The sequence below is a fragment of the Petaurus breviceps genome, unplaced genomic scaffold (assembly GCF_028583685.1).
Source record: "Petaurus breviceps papuanus isolate PSGF00001 unplaced genomic scaffold, PetGlider_PUasm1.0 689, whole genome shotgun sequence".
NCBI lineage: Eukaryota > Metazoa > Chordata > Mammalia > Diprotodontia > Petauridae > Petaurus > Petaurus breviceps.
In genome coordinates this window covers 740,426-760,095 of record NW_027186458.1, presented here as the reverse complement: position 1 = coordinate 760,095, position 19,670 = coordinate 740,426, and the positions used below count along the sequence as shown (strand labels likewise).

Sequence of the window (19,670 nt, the reverse complement as noted above, 5' to 3'; positions counted from 1 at the left end):
CAGGCTGGATTCCATTGCCTGGAAGGGACCTGTCTAAGGTCATTAGCCCATCCTCCCTTTCCCCGCGGGCCCTCCGGGCACCTTTCGCCTGGCTCTGCCACCTCCCAGGGCTTCCAGGAGTCTTCCCCGTGGTCCGACGGCCTCGGGGCCCTCCAGTTCTGGAGGGAGGCGGGAAGGAGGGAAGGAATCAGTGAACCAGTGAATGAGTGAATGAAGGGATGTGCAAAGCAGCGAGGGACTGAATGAATGGATGAGAGGCCCGAACACGGTTCAGCTGCTCGTGGTTTCCCGGGTCGTGAAGGAGGCCCCAATGAAGTCTGACGGAGCAGCCCATACCCTCTGTGGACGGAACTCTGCCGAGGCTTGGGGATGACTCTGAGTTATCTGTTCCGAGAACCCGCCACCATGGCCTGTCCCTTTGAGCCGGCGCTTCCGCGGGCAGCGCTCCTGTAGGTGCTACCTCCCTGGGGAGGGGCGGTGTGTCGTCCACAGGCTCTGGGAGGCTGTATGCCCAGCTCAGGTCAGTCCATCGAGGCCGAGCCCAGGGCGGACGGCAACCGAAGGACAACCCGCTAGGACACCGACGTGACCAAGTGCATCTACTGCGGCTTCTGCCCCGTGGACGCCATCGTGGAGAGCCTCGACTTTGAGTTCTCCACAGAGGCCCCCGAGGAGCTGCTTTACAAGGAGAGGCTTCTCGATAACGGGGACAAGTGGGAGGCCGAGATCGCCGCCGACATCCAGTCCGCCTTCCTGCACAGGTGAAGCCGGAGCTCCCGGCCACTCCCTCCCCACGTAGTCTGGGCCAGGGCCAGCCGCCGCGCTCCCATCTGCGCCCCCGGAATAAAGCCTACAAACGTGAGAAAACACGGGTGTTCCATCAGTCACTACCACACCATCCATAGTGGAACCATCAGCCTACTTACCACTGGAATCACATCATCCACTCTCACTGTCCTTTTGAATATAAGCATCAGATTCACCCCCATTGAGCTGGCAGGTTCAGTGGGAACCCTGCCCACTTCTATTGGTATCACAATAAACTTGGCCACTTGACTGGAAGACAGTTTGAGTGCATGAATTCAGTATAGGCAGCAGACGTCGCACTCTGCATTTGGGCTTCCCAGGAACTCTAAACCATGACAGCACTTGAAGGAAGTCAGGGAAATCTGTAGGCAGAGATAAGGAAGAGCTCTGTAGACGTGGGGGATCACGAGAGAGAATGTTTAGAGCCAGCGGATGGAGTTTCTTTTTCTAGAAACAACAAGGGGACCAATGTCACCTGAACACAGAGATCATTTTTTTGGGGGGGGGGGGGGGGGGGCAGAGTTGCAAGTTACAAGAAAACTAGAGAGATGGGAGACTGGTTAGGAAAGGCTTTGAAAAATTTGAGTATTTTATGATTAAACCTGGAGTATTAGGGACTTTGAAAGAATAATATTGATTTTTTTTAATTTAGTGACTGATATCTCTCTATGAATCCATTTATTTTCTCAAAGGGCAGACCGTTTCTGAATGGTCTAATTGAGTAAAGTAGTCACCCCCAGTGCCCAAGGCATATCCTCTTTTAACTAGTATGGTTGGGGTTTATTCCATAAACGAAGCCAGTTTGAATTAACACCACTCCAGTGGACGATTCTCTTGCCTTTATTTTTCCTTCATCAAAGTTTGGGGTGAGCTGGTTCTAAAAAGGGGAAAATAAGTCAGTGGCAATCTGATTGAGTCAAGATTGCTGGAGGCAGCCATCTCACATGTAGTAATTGGCTTCCCTGAGTGTTAGAGAGAGGCATAATCAGTCACACCTGAAAGCCAACCCACCTACCAATCAAGGGTGCCTTTTTATGGCCAGGGAAAGTATCAATGATCAATCAAAATGAAGACACACTTGAATTTAAAGGGCTCTGTGATCCTCAGTTTGGGTCTTTTGTAACCAAGAGAGACCAGTGACCTCAATTCATCGGTTATTGTTAACATAACTAATATATCAGTTAATCACATCCAGAACTTTGTCACTCTGGAATATCATTTGCCACAGGAACCACTGATGTTTATTGAGAAGGTTTTGTGATAGAGAAGGAGGGTGTGTGTGTGTGTGAGAGAGAGACAGACAGACATTAAGACAGAGAGAGAGAGAGAGAGAGAGAGAGAGAGAGAGAGAGAGAGAGAGAGAGAGAGAGAGAGAGAGAGAGAGAGGAAGACAGAGACAGACATGGAGAGAGAGTCAAAGGTATGCTTTTAGAATATAATTTTGATGGCTGAGTGGAAAATGGAAGGAAGTGTGATTATTTCTGAAGCAGATACACCAAGCAGCAGGATGTTACAATAGTATAAGCATAAGAGGGTGAGAGTCTCCCAGGGTGATAATAGTGCCAGAGGAGATAAGGTGGCATATTTTTTTAAGACATTATGAAAGTAAAATCAACAGACCTTGACAACAGATTGAAGGGGGGTAGGGTAGGGTGGATAATGAGAAGTCTAGAGTAATGCCAAGAGAGTAAACATGGGTGAGTGGCAAATGGTGGCACCCTCAATAGAAATTGAATTTAACAAAAGGAAAGGAAATATAATTAGTTCAGTTGGGACATGTTGAGATTAAGATGTTTTTGAGAAATTCAGGTTAGAGATGTCCAATGGCCAGTTAAAATTCAAGACTGTATGTTAACAGAGATTTTTAGGGTCACCTATGAATTGTCAAAATAATTAACTTCCAAGAATCTCCTACAATCTCTACTTCATTTCATTGACTACTGGCTGCACTTAGCAAAGCTTCCTACTACTGTTCTGATCTCTTTAGAAGTTATATGTAATATATTTCTTTTCAGAAATACAGCAACAGTAGTCAAAAGTGACATAGACTCCATCTCTGCTTTCAAACTAATCTGTGTTCACAGCCCTATTCATCAACTCAAATTTAGCCAACTACTTTAAAAAATTAAAACTAATTTTGTTTATTTTTAGTTTACATCCTTCATTTCCAAAAGATTTTGAGTTACAAATTTTCTCCCTGTCTTTCCCCTACCCACCACCTCAGAACAGTGATTCCACTGTATACCCCCTCCCCCAATCTACTCTCTCCTATATCCTCCCCCAACCTCCTTCCAATTTTCTGGTAGATCGGGATGGATCTCCATACCCTGTATATCTTATTTCCCAGTTGCATGAAATAATATTAATAAAAATAACATTTAAATATTTGACTTTAAACCTTTTATTTCCATATTCTTTCCCTTCTTCCCTCATTACCCACCCTTATAGACAAATACTTTTGATGTTTTATATACTTCTGCTCATCTGAAAAGAAAGTAACCAGAATCATAGAAATATGGGGTAAACAGTTTTCAGAATTCTGTTCTGTGGTTTGAGGTTTTTAGATTAGATCGATTTGGAGAACCAAAACTGTATGTGGATGTGGGGAGAGGACTAGGGAGGAACTTTGTAGCAGTGGAGAATGATTGGTCATGAAGGATGCCAATAACACCGTTTTGTCATGATGTGTTGATGAGGCAAAAGAAAATTAAAACTACAGGTTTTTTGAGAACTCTGGGTATAGAGAAAATATAATAATATCTGGTGAGTTTATGTTTAAGGACAACAAATGTTAAAAGAACTTGATTAGTCCATGTATATTATCTTTTTAAAAATACTTCTATTTTTTAAAATTGCATAATCAGTTTCTTTTAAAAAAATTAATTAATGCAGTTTCCAACATTCAGTTCCACAAGTTTTTGAGTTCCAAATTTTCTTCCCTTCCCTCTCCCCCCACACCCCCACCATGGTGGCCTGCAATCCAATATAGGTTCTACAAATACCTTCACATTAAACATTAGTCAAGTTGTAAAGAAGAATTATAATCAATGGAATGATCAACAAGAAAGAAGAAACAAGACAAAATGAAAAAGAGAGGGAGCAATTAGTTTGCTTCAGTCTGCACCAACAATACATCAATGTTCCAATTTTCCGACATCTTCCCCAGCATTTGTCATTTTCCTCTTTTGTCATGTTAGCCAATCTTACCAATGTGATGTGGTACCTCAGAGGTGTTTTGATTTTCATTTCTCAAACCAATAGTGATTTAGAGCATTTTTTCAAATGATAATAGATATTTTTAATTTCTTCCTCTGAAAACTGTCTATTCATATTTTTGACCATTTATCAATTGGAGAATGACTTGTATTTTTAGAAATTTTACTCAATTCTTAATATATTTTAGAAATGAGACCTTTATCAGCAACTCTGTTTATAAAAATTGTTTCCAGATTTTTTGCTTCCCTCTTAACCTTGGTTACATTGGCTTTGTTTGTACAAAAACTTTTCAATTTAATGTAATCAAAATTATCCATTTTGAATTTTGCGATGCTCTCTATCTCTTTTTTTAGTCATAAATTCTTCCCTTATCCATAAATCTGACAAGCTATTACTTACTCTCCTAGATTTTTTATAGTATCAGCCTTTATATCTAAATCATGAATCCATTTTTACTTTATTTTGGTATATGGTGTAAGATATTGGTCTATACTCCATGTATAATTTTCGTGAATCCTATTCATGTTATATAAATCCATGAGACAAGGTCCTTTGATTTAGAAGAAAAGGCACATGGTAGGGAAAACCATATCATTTTGTTCTGAAGAAATGTACTACCTCACTTAAATCTAATTCACTTGAAAGTCACAGCATCATCTTTCTGATGTTATGGTCCTGTTTGATAGCAAAAGACAAACAGCAATCTGTGAATAGTCCCACTAGGGACCCAACTGGACAGTTCCCATTGGGCAATGAAGCCCCTTCCTTCCTTCCTTCCTTCCTCCTCAAGAATGAAGGACAAACAAACAAATGGTCACCAGGTCATTTCTTGCTAAGTGTTTGGTAGGTCCCAAACTTTTACATGTTGGAGTGATGTGATGAACAACAATGACTGTTTCTTTAAATAATCTAAACTGATCCCTAAATTTAGGCTTCTTTTGAATACACATTCTAAAATACATGACCCTGAATTGTCATCACAGCTTCACCATTTCCACAAACAAATCTGCATAACTCAGCTATGTGTTCAATGCTTCTTTGTCGACATATTGATGTCTGAATTCATTTGGATGTCTCCATGTTATTTTTTTTTTTATTTCATTCCTGGATGTGGGCCATTTTGTAGGCATACTGCAGACATAACCCAATTTCACTTCTATGTGACAAATACAACAGCATGTATTGATTATCAAGTATTGTTTGATAAAGGGAGTTCTCTTGTTTAAGACACATTTCTCAAGACTTTTGACCTAATTATCATTGGGTCATCTTGTAAGGGTATCTATCAAACCACTTCCTCTTTTTTGTTGAATAAGTGTTCATCTTTCTGTGCCTTCCTTAGTATGATAGACCCCCTGCTTAATTAATATTTTATGGATTTTTGCAAGGTTATTTTCCAAATCCATTAGGATATATCTATAGTTCTGATCTATAGTTAATCTATCTATCTACATATATATCTATATATAATATATAGTTAATATTCATTAATATTTCTAGTGCATAAGTGCTAATTGCTTTAAAAGTGTCCTTTCTATTCACTTTTGATTTTAGGATGACAATACGTTTCTTTACATATTAAGGCAAAATCCTTTCTCTGATATATCTTTATGCTCAAAGCATCTTTGCTGGAGAAGATCAAGACTGTCGTAGATATTGACATCATACTTTATGGCCAAATGAACTTCAGATTCACACTTGAAGTCTTCAGATTCGACCTTTCATTGGCATAAATTTTTGAAACAAACTTTTAAATTTGTCTAGCACAGATGACATTATAATAACTTTGAAGAGATTCCATAAGATGAAGGTATAATTTAAATACATTAAACTATTCCTTTGTTTGACATGTATCTCAAGTGATTTATAAGATGCTTCTTATTAATCTTATTAATAAAATGATTAATAAGTAAACTTAAATTCCTTTTTTTTCAGTTTTGAATCCATGCTTAGATTGTTATATAGGAGTGATGATCATTGATTTAAGATTATGCAGAAATGTAGTGAATTTAAATTGCTTCACTGAAAAATGCTATAAATTATGAGATTTTCTTGAAATTAATGCTTATTAAATAGTAACGACAATAACAATAATTAGCATTGATATGGAGCATTATGATTTATAAAGTCCTTTACAAATATCTCATTTGACCTTTATAACAACTCTGGGAGGTAGGTGCTATCATCATTATGCTAATTTTACACTTGAATAACCTGAGGAAGTCGGTGAATAAATGACTTGCCCAGAGTCACACACACAAGTATCTGAGGCATATTTTGAACTCAGATCTTTCTGACTATAAGTCTATCCACTATGCCATGTGGTACACCAAACACCCAAATACTGCTGAATTTTCACTATGTTTTGATCTACTTTGTTTTCAGTATGTGAATAAATCTTTAGAATGGAACTGAGTCAAAGGTTTTGGGATAATACATGTAATGATAATTTAATGGTGCTTTTGGATAGTGTGCCAATAGCTACTAAATCTAAAATGGTCTTTATACCCCTGACATTCTTTATGTTCCTCAGCCAATATACTGCTTTGTTTTAAATATTCATAGATTAATTTAGTGCTACGGACTATGCATGTTTTGTATAAAGTGAATAAGCCTATAATTAGAAAGAGCACTACTGTCCTAAACTTTTGCTGACAAGTCTTCAGTTAAAAATAGTGGAATCAAATTTGCAATTGAAAAGATCAGATAAAGAAACTGCTTTGTTAGTACAACAATCCAAGCAAAGTTTGGAGTGAGGGATACTAAGTAGTTAAAGACCCTGGGATGAATGGAAGAAGGAAAACTAAGGAGAGATTAGGAATAGTGGGTGGGGCTTTTCCAACAAAATTGTACTTTCACACCTCCAACTTTACTGAGCAGATGGAGAGCAGAAGATGGGTAGCAGCAACTTCTGAAGTTCTGTTCTCAAACTCAAGCCTCCAAGGGATATTCTAAGAAACAAAAATGGAAGGGACAAGCTGCTAGGCAGGGCTTTTTTTTTTCCTTCCATTTGTTTGTTTTTGTTTTTAATAGCAGATGCTTGATCAAGTAGCTTTATTTCTCGGGGGAAAGTGACTTACAGTAGCTTCTTGCCTTCCTTCAGCTGAATGACTGGGAGCCACTTTCAATCCTGTTCTTTATGCCATTAAAGATTGTGCTCACTAATCTCATTTCTCATCCACACTGGTGGTTGATACTGTGCCTTTCATTTCCTTGTGTTACTTTGTTAGTGGCTTTGGAGTTAGCGCCCTGAACGACACCTGGCAGAAAGACCTTTGGAATCCTAACCCCGCAATCGATTATGAGAGGGTATTTGATCTTTATTTGAGTGTATAATCGCTAGCATTTTTGTGTTTAATGGTGTTGTTGTTTGTTTTTGAAGAGGGACAAAAAGATCACAGAGGGATATCTTGACAGATTAGTGAATTGAATTTAAGTGAGGCAGAGTGGCATAAAGTCATTCGCCTCACTCTATTCTGGAGCATCCAAATCTAAGTGACAAAAGCCAAGACATCTGGTGATGACCCAAGATTTATTGGATGATCTTGGTGTCTTCTATGTCTGAGTAGGCTCTAAGCATTCCAAAGCCCCTTCATGACTATTGCAAAAATCGTTCTCATCCACCCATTCCAGAAGGGGAAGTCTTCACAGATTTGGGGTAGACAATTCCCTAACTCACCTAGGGATTTGAGGTCTGTCAGTTAACCTCAGTCTACTTTAGACTGTCTACTGAGATGGTTTACTGGAATTTGGCCACTTTGCAGACAGAAACTTTTTGGAGACTTGGGTAAGAGCTGAGTGCTAGTTAAACAAAGGTGCATGAGCAACTCCAAAAAGGGCTCAGCAATTCCTCATGCCAGAGGCACTAGTCCTTCTTGAACACTTCATGCATCCCTTTGTATAATGACTACTACCAAAGGCAAAATTATCACAAAATTGAGGTTTTCCAAAAGCTGCTTTGACTCATCAATCTTAGTTGTTGCTAATCTTGAGAGGTACACGAGTAATTGATAAGCTGATTTGAAGCATTGGAGCCAATAATCATTGTTCCGGTTTCCAGAAAACCTGGTTTCACCCCCTCCCTGATATAACTACTCTGATGTTCAGTATTTTATCATACATATGTTTTAAGTTCTCATTCAATTCAGGGAAGAGTTTGGTGGGTTACACTGTTTGCACAGCCTTCCTTTTCTCAAAGATTCCCCAATTTCTTTACTTTTTAATCTTCCATGATATGTTCTTGATTGGTATTGAATGATGTTGTGCTGTTCATTTTATTCTCTGTGCTTATGATTTCTTTTATGCAATTGCACCTTTATCCTATAAAAGTCCATCTTGTTTTCTCTGAAGCTGCTGGTTCCTCTTGGAACATAGCCCACTTCATGAGAGGAGTCAATCTCAATAAATGCCTATACTTGGATTAGAGATGGGCTGAGTCTGAATTCCTTGGGATGGTTCCACCACAACACATCATGAAACCCCAACAGTTTTTGCTTGAACAGAGCCCCCACTGAAACAGTTTTTGGCATCCCTGGGCTTGAGTGTCTAACTCTGATATCCTCCCCGTGGAGAATAGTCTCTGATTCAGACCCCATCTAATCCAAAGGTAAGCCTATCTTTTTCCCTTCTTTTAGCTGAGAGGTCCTCCAAGCACCTATGAAGGCTTGGCTGTTTCGAGTGGGGCATAGGGCCTAAGGCTCCCTGGGCAGCAAATTCCCTCTGGACAGAGGATGTTCTGCTTGGGAATTTTTCAGGGAGTTCTTTATGAACACAGTTCTTTATCCTTCAGTGGGACGCCACTGAGGCTATAAGGGGGATTTCCTTAGGGTTACTGGCATGCATTCTTCACTCCCATCCCATGGGCCTACTAAACTGTAATAGTGCCAGGTCTTTGTATAATCTGGAATACCAAGAAAAGTTATCACTCTCTGTTTGTATTTGTATGTCCTGTGTCTATGTTAAAATCTCTGAGTCTCCCACCTTGTAAGATTCAAAATGCCACTAGCCAGAAAAGAAAAAAAAACTGTACCTGGGCTAGGAAGATTGATGGTCTCTTAAAGAAAGGTTGTTGGCAAAAATTTCTCTGCAGAATCTGCAGAGCTGCAGAAGAATTGTAAGGAATTTGAGTTAAGTTCCCTTACCTGATGAAAGGAACAAGGGGGAGGCACAGCAGCTTCATCAGGGCCCCACTGGCAACAGTATCAGGCCCCTGGGCACCCTGAAGCCCACCCATCTAGGCAAGCAGATGAACCTCTCCTCTAAAACCTAGTCCTTGCTCCCACACACTAGAAACTGGAGTTTCTGCTCCAAGTTCCCTGAAGCCAAGCAACCCCTATCAGGAACCTCATGGATTTCTAGGGGACCCTTCTGCTTATTCCCTTTCTCAATGACCACTGGACCAATTCAGGTTCTGGACTCTACAACTTCCCAGCACTATCTGGTCCTTAATCCCTCTCACACATGGAGTGGTGCCCTCTTTCACCTTCTTTCCCAAATTGACCACCCTGGCAACCGGGATCTGCAGCTCTGGGGAGAGCAAAAAAAGGAAAGGAGAAATGAGGTCAGAAGTCTACCAGCCTCTACATTTGTTAAGCCCAATCTTCTATCAATTTTTATATGTGATTTGGAAATGAAATTAATGTCATCTTAAGTTTACGGTTTGTATTATTATTGTATTTCTAAATTATAATAATATTATCTTATATTGTAAAATGTGAGTGACCATTGTGATTCAGAAAATAATGTTAGACAAAGCAATTTTTAATGTGAATTTATTTAAAAACAAAAGACAGTGAAAAAATTGTTTAAAACCAGTTATGTTATTTTAGTAAGCCCTGATAATCCTCTGTCAAAGCTAAAACAATTTGGCTCTCACTTAGGAAAATTGTAAAATTGTTACCTAAATTATTTGGGATTATTGTTATAATGTTAAAACCTAAAACTGATCCCACAGCACCTCTAAGGGTAGATTGGGTAGACACTCCCTACTCCCCTTCATTAGGAAGATGGCCAAGGTCGTCTCTGATGTAGGCAGTGTCGACATATGCCAGCTTCCATATACTGGGATCCTAAAAATAACCCTGGGGTCGGCCAGGTAGCATAGCGAGTAAGAGCACTGGCTCCAGTGTCGGGATGACCTGGGGCTTGAATTCTGGGCTCAGACACTTAGCATCCACCCAGAAACACCTGGTCACATAACCTTGAGCAAGTTAATTAACCCTGATTGCTTTAAAAAAAAATAACCCTGAAAGACATCCTGGCAAAGAAAGAAAAATCAGTATTGAAACTAGGGGACTTGTCACACATAAAGTTGTGGTTTTCATCAATCCAGAGGAAGAATATCATAGGATGGACAGGCAGATCAGTCCCTTCTTTGGGGTCCCTATATATTTCTCTTAATTTGCAAACTTGCCAGATCCCCAGAAACCATCTGATGGACAAGGTCATCAGTCCCAGGAAAAAATAAAAGCTGATTTGGATTATGGAGTTCCTAAACAATGAAGTTGGCTTACTGAGAAATAAATCTCTTATGTATATAAGTCATGGTAAATTTTTGCTGCTTATTGCAGCTCCATAAGAGTGAAAACAATTGTATCGGACCCTAAGCTGTGATTGGTGAGACTTGTCATTTAATGTAAAAGCCATTGGAACCACAACGAGTTTTATTTTGAGTTTGAATTTACATATAGCTTTCTGTATTAAATCAGTATCTGAGAGAAATGACACAATCTGCTCAGAGGGAATCCTGCTACAGGTAAAGGTTTGCTTCTGGGAAAATCCAAGAGGAAAATTTTAGCCTCAATCTAAGATGGGACCCTCCTGGCTCAGTTTCCCCATTGTCTTCTTTTGAAAAGGAATGTTTACCACCTGGCTATTCCTGAATCTGGCTATGAGGTAAAATTAAAATTATTCTTATCAAGGGTGGCTAGCTGGTGCAATGAATAGAGCACCGGCCTTGGAGTCAGGAGGATCTGAGTTCAAACCCAGGCTCAGACACTTAACACAAAAACTAGCTGTGTGACCTTGGGCACGTCACTTAACCCCAATTGCCCTCCCCCCAAAAATTACTCTTATCTGAATTCAAACAGAGCTAAGGATGTTTTATCATGTCATACCTGACACGTCCCTTCTTCCTCTTGTGACAAATTTCTCTAATTAGAGCAAGTGTTAAAAGCACAATGCAGGTATGTGAAATCTTGCTGTTTTACATCTGAATGTGTAGTCATTCCATATTCCAAACTACTGGCTAAATTAATACACGGGGTTGTCAGCTGTCTGCCTGCCAAATTAAGTGAAAGATTAAATGCCTGGAATAGAACATTTTTTTTTCTGAATGATATGGCAACAATTAGACAAAGGGAAAACAAATTTGTGAAACAAAGGTACAAACACAATATTAATTATTATCCCATGTACTAAGGCTGGGATATATCTGAACCACTAAAATGTGTGTTATATTTCAGCCTAAAATTATATTTCTATCTACAGCCTAAAGAATTTAGTAAAAGGGTACTTGGTCTAGTCAAATGCCTGTTACTAGATATATCTGACTTTCTCCTTATATCTGGGGCCCTACATATTGAACTTGCCTGTCAGGTTTGTGTCTCTCAGATTACAGGCCAATTCACCTACAGTTGGCAGCAAACAGTGGATATCAGTCCATAGTCACCCATCGTGCCCTGAATGTGATCTATGCTTGGTTCCAGTCAACCTCCTCCATGCGACCCACTGAGACAGGGATAATTCATGCCCATTTTTAGCTTGAAGAAGCTGTGGAAGTGGAGACCTGTATCCCTTTTCCCAAATGAATTCGGGTCCCGGCTCTTTGAGGGGTGAATGATGGATTGCTAATAAAGTTAGCCCCAGTCCCAATATTCTAACTTCATTATAGTCCTGGCCCTACTGAACAGCAAGGCCTACATAGTGCCCCCACCCTCCCCAACACCCTAATATGCTAACTTCTTCACATCTACATCACTACTCACTGGAACAACAGGTTTGTCTCTGAACTCTTTACCACAGAACAATGGGAGTGTCGATGATCCCATGCTGGGATCCCAGCCACTGCCTCTACCTAGTCACTGCCCCCAGACACATTCCCACAGAAACAGGTGTGTTCTTGTATTCAATCACAATCACATAATCTATCTAGCCCAAGACAGTACCATGATACCTAACTATATTGATCAGATAGGACCACAGGAGGTAATCAATCAGAGGGCAGCAGGACCAGAATGTTTAACCACCAAACCATAGATGGGACCCCTCCTCCATTATGTAATCCCTTAACAAACCCCTCCTGTCTTTTAAATATTCATTATTTCTGTTATGTAATTGCATCTTTACCCTATAAAAATCCATCTTGCTTTCTCTGAAGTTGCTGATTCCTCTTGTAACTTAGACTGGTTCATGAGATGTGTCGATCTCAATAAATGCTTGGATTAGTGGTGATCTGACTCTGAATTATTTGAGATGGTTCCATCACAGCATGTCATGAAATCCCAACAGTTTTTGGGTGGGCAGAGCCCCCACAGCAACATTATGACATCATTGTGTCTACTTAAACTTTGGATTTTTCATTTCACTTATTGATTAACGGTATCTAGAATTCCTAGTTTGATTTTCTTTGTCTTTCTGTATGTTTCTTTTTTTTTGCATTACATTGGAATTTTCTATTACATGTGCTAGATAAACATCCATCTAAACTTCTAATGCCTTTCTGAAGATATCAGTTTTCTCAAGTTGCTTTTTCCATGGGATTTTCCTTGGATTTTCCTTTCATTTTTCTTCCTTTTATACTTATAGCCAATCAATCAATTGACAAGTATATATTAAGTACTTATATTAATGCTGATATTAGGTATATTTCTTTGAATTTTCATTAAGTGAAGATATTCAAAGATGGGGCCTTGCCTTGGACAAAGCAAGTCCTGAGATCTACTCCTACCTCTGACATATACTGGCTGGATATCCCTAGGCAGGTCATTTTTTCTCTTAATGCTTGAGGCCAGAGGTTCTCCATACATGGTCTAGAGAGAACTGAAACTCTTGAAAAGGGCCTGATAGGTCAAAATTATTTTTATGACCGTACCACAAAATTGTAATCTTTAATATAGTAAATATTGACGAATATAAATCATATAAACAAATGCAGAATGCTTTTTGGAATTCAAAGCTTTCCATTACCTGACTCCCTCCTACCTTTCCAGTGTTCTTATAACTCCCACCCCAACAAGCATCCTTCTATCCAGTGAAACTGGATTCCTGGCTGTTCCACCAATAAGACACTCCATCTCTCAGGGTCAGGCATTATATCTCGCTGCTACCACCCCCATCCCCACCACACATAGAATGTTTTCTCTCCTCCTTTCTGACCATTGATACTCCTGGTTTCTTTTAAGTACCAACTAAAATCCCACATTATATAGGAAGTCTTCCCCCTGATTCCAAGGAATTCAATCTTTTAACTCTGTATTATTTATCCTGCATTTAGCTTGCTTTACATTTTTTTTTTTGCATGTTGTCTCCCCCATTAGACTCTTTTGGGGCAGGGACTGTTTTTTACTTCTTTTTTTTACCCCCATCACTTAGCACAGTGCCTGGGACATAGGTGCTTAATAAATATTTATTGAACGAATACATGGAAAATGAAAACAAACAAAAAACAAGACAGAGTTTCAATATAATTTATTAATTAGGTTAGCTAATAATCAATAAATTGATGATCAATAGTTTCAATAACCACAGAGCCTATCCCTAGTGGAGATACCGAATGCCAAAATGCCCCTAACAAGTAGAAATTAATCCTCGTTGGTGGGATAGTTAATGAGGAAGTGAGATAGAAGTCTTCAGCTGCTACGGCTAAGAATGTGTCTTGATCATGAGACTCAACCACCTCTAGCAATATGGAAAGGAGAATCTATTTCCTTCCAGATCACTGTGTTTGGTTTTCTCCTTCACGAACTGGGTCACCCCAAACTCTAATGGAGAAGCACAAGGACAGGGGCTTATTTCCTCGGGGCAAGAACAGCTAGACTGGATTGTTTTTTACAGTCTAAATAGAAATAATATCTCCTCCTTGGGTGGGTCTAGCCCAAAATGTAAGAGCATGTTCCATGAGGGTTAGGGCTAATATTAATCATCATGTCTTCAGAGGCTGACCTTCTGCAGGAGCTGCTGAGCCTCAATAAAGGAACAAAGGAGAAAAAAAACCCTAAATATTAATTTGATGATTAGTTATTAATACAAAAGAAAAATGATTTCTCTCTGATAGCAAAAACTGTTTAGGGGGAGGCTTAATGATTTTTAAGGGTTTAATCAGCTTCTGAGACCAAAAATTTTGAGAAACATCACTCTAGGAAACTCTCTAAGACTTTAAATTTCGATGAAGTTTTGCACCAATAATTTTTCTCAATTTGAAGTTCCTTAGATGAATGAAATATGTCCAATTCCTTGTCATTGTTGCTGAATAACTTTTCAATTGTGTCCAACTCTTCATGATCCCATTTGGGATTTTCTTGGAAAAAATGCTGCAGTGGTTTCCAGTTTCCTTCTCCAGCTCATTTTACAGATAAGGAATCTAAGGCAAACAGGATGAAGTGATTTGCTCAGTTTCACACAGATAGTAAGTGGCTGAGGAAAAATTTGAACTCAGGAGGATGGGTCTTCCTGATACCAGGCCCAACACTCTATATTGTGCCACCTAACTGTACATCTAATCTCTATTCCTCTATTTGTATGTGGCTTTCTACATTTATAATGTTGTGGCAGTTTTCCTCCTAGTAGCACTTAACATCATTGAAAAAGGAATTGTTTCCCTTTTTAATCTTTTTATCGCTTTAGTGCCTGCTACATAGTAGGTATCTAATAAATACTTGTTGAATTCAATAGAAATGAATGGAAAACCCTCTAGTGAAAGGAATCCAACCTCTGACAAGGCAGGCCATCTCACTGTTGTATTATTAGCTGTTAGGGACTTTTCCCCCCTCCCCCCTCACATCAAGCCTAAAACTGCCTTGCACGTCATTGTTCTGATTTGGGGATGTATTGGTAATTTCAATTTCTTAAAGAAACATGAATGCTAAAGTCAAACTTTCAGAGAAGTTACTGGCATGAAACTTTAAGGAAGAAATGGAAATTCACTCTAAAGTGCCTAACTTCCTCAGCCTAAGAGAATATCACAATAAAATGATACTTCTAGGTACAGAAGCATTAAGTGGGAGTTTCTGGAAATGAGTGGAAGCAAATTAAAAGATCTCTGGCAAATGACTCCACTTATTCTTATGGTACTCCATTGACTTCTTTTCCGTTTTGGATTCAGCTGAAGATGACAACTTCTAAATGTGAAAATCAGGCCCTTTGTGACAAGGTAAAAGGTCACTGGGAGGGTAGGGAAATGGAAAAATGAGAATAAATTGAGCGTGGAGATTGGTGTATATGCATGGGGTAGGGGAGGAAAAGGAGGGTTAACAGAGAAGCAGATGACTTTGAGACCTCACACAGGCTTCTCTCAACAATAGAAGAGAAAGAAACCAGAAATTCATAGTCTCAAAGAAATAGACGGATTATAGAATAATGACTACTGGCTCGGACTCCAGCCGAGTTGCCTTGGCTGTGTACAGTTTATAGCCGCCATTATAGCAGGTACAGAAGCCAAGACTGGATAATAAAAATGGGCTATTTCCTTAAATCCGAGTCCAGTTTGGTGGTGAGGGGAGAAAGGGTCTATTTTAGAAATGGTTTCCTCTCTGGCTGAGCCTTTATGCAAATTGCAAAGTTATTCCATCTTGCAGCTCATTTTCCCCTTATGGGTGAATTCAATCTCCTTGACAGTGTCCTAAAATATATCGTGAATAAAAAAGAGTCTTTTCATTTGACAATTCTTTGATTTCTTAACCAAGAACTCTAGCTGATTCTAAGTGAGTAACTGGTTCTAAGGGAGAGGAAGCAAAATAAATTATCAAGTACTTCCTGGAATTATCTTTTTCCAATATACATTGATGATGTCTTCCTCTATCCATCTGCTCTCTGATACAAGGAAAGATGGGTTCCAATAATATATAGGAAAACTCAGACTACAGTCAAATTATGATTTTAAATCATTCATTAAATACACACAGACCAACATTAAGGTATTGTTTTCTTTAAGGTTCTCTTTACAGGGAGTTTAAGTGTGCTTCTAAATATTTTACCCAGTTTCTGAGAAAGAGGGGATGGACTGAGTGTTGATTGACATATATATTTTGTATATGATTGACACAGGAATTTGTCATGTTTGGCTATGTTTATTTATTACCGGATTTTTCCCCCTTTTTTTCTTAAATGGGTGAAGGAGGTGGATGGAAGAGAAGCTAGATTTTTGGTAACTGAAAAAAATATTTTAAAATAATAACTTTGCTCCTAAGAGATAATGATTAACCTATTCCTAAGGAGAGTTCAGAAGAGATACCAGAGCAATGGGGCGGGGAGGAGGAGAAAAATAAAATAATTGAGTATTTCACATATGGAGAGTGCAAAAAAAGTATGCAAACATGGAGAAAAATATGGAAAGATTGCATTATTACCCGAACTCAATGAAATAATTGCATATACATGAGAGTGTTTGGTGGAGAAATAGTTTCAATTCCATAGGGAAACAGGAAGACATAAAGAAAGAGGAGAGGAAGATATAAATTGGAATAGAATTGGGGAGATGATGGTCATAAGAAAATAACTACCTACATTTGAGGTTTTCTTTCTTCCTTCCTACCTTCCTTCCTTCCTTCCTTCCTTCCTTCCTTCCTTCCTTTCTTTCTTTCTTTCTTTCTTTCTTTCTTTCTTTCTTTCTTTCTTTCTTTCTTTCTTTCTTTCTTTCTTTCTTTCTTTCTTTCTTTCTTTCTTTCTTTCTTTCTTTCTTTCTTTCTTTCTTTCTTTCTTCCTTTCTTCCTTTCTTCCTTTCTGGAATGAGTAGAGAGTTTAAAACCAGATAAGAAATAGACTTTAGGGTCTTGAATTTCATGAAGAGAGATGATCGTATGAGAAGAGAATCAACCCATATAATTTTAGATTATTAGTATTGATTACATTATTTTTCTTTCTCCACATGTTTCTTTGAGAAAAGAAAGGGGAGAGGTAAGAAGAAAAACAGAAAAAAAAACATCCTAAAAAAGGAAAATGATGTTATCTATAAGAAAAATTTGTGGTTTATGTATAATCCTCATTGAGTATCCCACTTTGTGTGGTAATACTAATTTTCTTTGGTGTTGTTGAGTGCAGAAATAAAAAGCATGAAATGGAGGAAAACACACAATCATGACAGTCAATGAAAATGGGTTAATCCACACATTCATGAACACACACACACACACAAATGAGGAAGAGAGAAGAATGGATTAGAAAGCAGAATCCAACAATATTATGATTGCAAGAAATACTCTTGAAATTAAAACATATACAAAAATTTAAACTGAAATGATGGGAAGTAATATTATTTGCTACATGGAATGTCACTATGGATAGGAGAAGAATTCTTCACCAATCCAGATTAAGACAATCATAGAAGCTAAAATGAACAACTGTGATTATATGAAATCGATTTTTTTTTGTTACAAACAAAATGAATGAAATTTCAATTGTTAAAGTAAATGAAGGAGTTACGAGGTAAAATCTTCCCAGTTTCTCTGATAAAATTACGACATCCAGGATAGGTATGGAGCAGATAGAAATATGTAAGAAAAAGTGCCATTACCCTATGAATAACTGGTCTGAGGACATTGCAGGTAATTTTGGAAAGAAGAAAGGCAACCTTTTGATAATCATATTAAAACACGTCACAAATCACTGATAGCAGTGAGAAAATGGCAAATGTACATTTAAACAAGTGAGATTCCATTTCACACCTCGAAGTTTGGCTGTGATGCTCTACCCTGCAAGGGAACATTACCATTGTTTGGAATCTATGGGAGGACACCCTGCTTGTTGAGATCTGATGTCATCCAATAATTTTGTAGAACCATCTGTCACTCTATCTCAAAATTCACTAGGTTCACTTACAGAATTTTGATACTTATACCATAAAAGATTTTTAAAAACAAGGAAAAGACCTATATCTACAAAAAGTGAAAAACTAAAAGTTTTATTTTAGTCAAGAATTGGAAACAGGAAGTAGCCATGATTTAGGAAATGGCTGAACAAATTATGGTAAATGATAATAATGTGATATCATTGCATCATAAGAAATTAAAAAAGAGATGGAGTCAGAGAAAACTGAGAGGACTTTTATAAAATGATTCAGAGTGAAGGGAGCAAAACAAGAACAAGTTAGAAATTTTAACACAAAGTAAACAACTGTGAAAGTTCTTAGGACTAATCAATACCATGGCCGACCTGACTTCAGAAGCCCAATGGTGAAATATATTGTAAGTTAAGTCAACAGTAACCATATTAAGCAATTGCTGTGTGTCAGACACTGTCCTAAGTGCTGGGAATACAAATAGGAGAAAAAAAGCCAGTCCCTATCTTCAAGGAACTAAAAATCTAACTGGGAACACAACTCATAAAAATAAATTGAAAAGAAATGGGAAAATGAATAAGTATGTTCCTCATCTATTTCCCAGTAAGAAATGATGGAAAAGAGGTGAAGTAAACATGAATTTTTAGACACAGTAATCCATGATTTGCTTTGTATAACTATGGTTATTTGTTATACATGAAAGGGTTTTAATTTTTTTTGATGGATGTGCAGTTAGAGAGTAATAATAAAGTTATGGCAAAAAGGGGAAAAGAAAAACTTCAATGAATTAGTATAAAAAAACGAAGTTATCAGAAAAAGATACAGAAGGGGAAATACATGAATTTTAGTTTCCATGTTAAATTTAATAATTAAAAAAATGCAAGCCAATACCTGTACATAGGGGAGATCCACGGCTTTATATTCAGTCTCCCCCCGCCCCCTGCATTGTGCCTTTGTTTAGGGAAATGTTAGTTTTTCCTGGTGTTTGAATAATTTATAACAAAAAGAAAAAAATATACGAAAAAAGCCCTCACTGTGCTTTTTGCCTTGAATACGACAAATCCCTATATAAAAATATTAAAATGTCTCAAAATATACTGGGTAAGCCTGTAATTGAACCATTATCACAAGTTGAATTGTTTTTCACAATAACTTGGATATAATACAGACCTATAAAAATATAAAAGCACATACACAGATCTATAATGAATGGAATGTTTTTTTTTCAAGATCAAGAGAACTACAACAGATATGAACAGGTAGTTTTCAGAAGAAGAAATCAAAGTCATCAATAGTCATATGCAAAATGCTCTATGTCACTGTGAGTAGAAAAATGCAAATAACTGAGGTACCACTCACACCTATCAGAAAGACAAATCCTGGGAAGGTTATAAGAAAATATGTACACTAATGGAATGTTGATAGAGCTGTAAACTGTCCCAATTATTCTGGAGAACAATTTGGGACTATGTCCATCTCTGAAACTGACCTAGCACTACTACTACTATATCTATATACTAAAAAAAATCAAAGACCAAAAAAAAACTTATACATATGAAAAGAACTATTTCTGGCCCTTCTTTTCACAGTGGCAGAAAAAAGTGGAAATTATAGAAATACCCATCAATTGGCAATGACTGAACACCTAGTGGCATGT

The 19,670-nt window shown here is 38.1% G+C and overlaps 1 pseudogene; it reads left to right on the top strand.

The window, feature by feature from the left end:
• Positions 1-250: 250 nt before the first annotated feature.
• LOC138174535 (NADH dehydrogenase [ubiquinone] iron-sulfur protein 8, mitochondrial pseudogene) lies at positions 251-765 on the top strand (annotated as a pseudogene).
• The last annotated feature ends 18,905 nt before the right edge of the window (positions 766-19,670 follow it).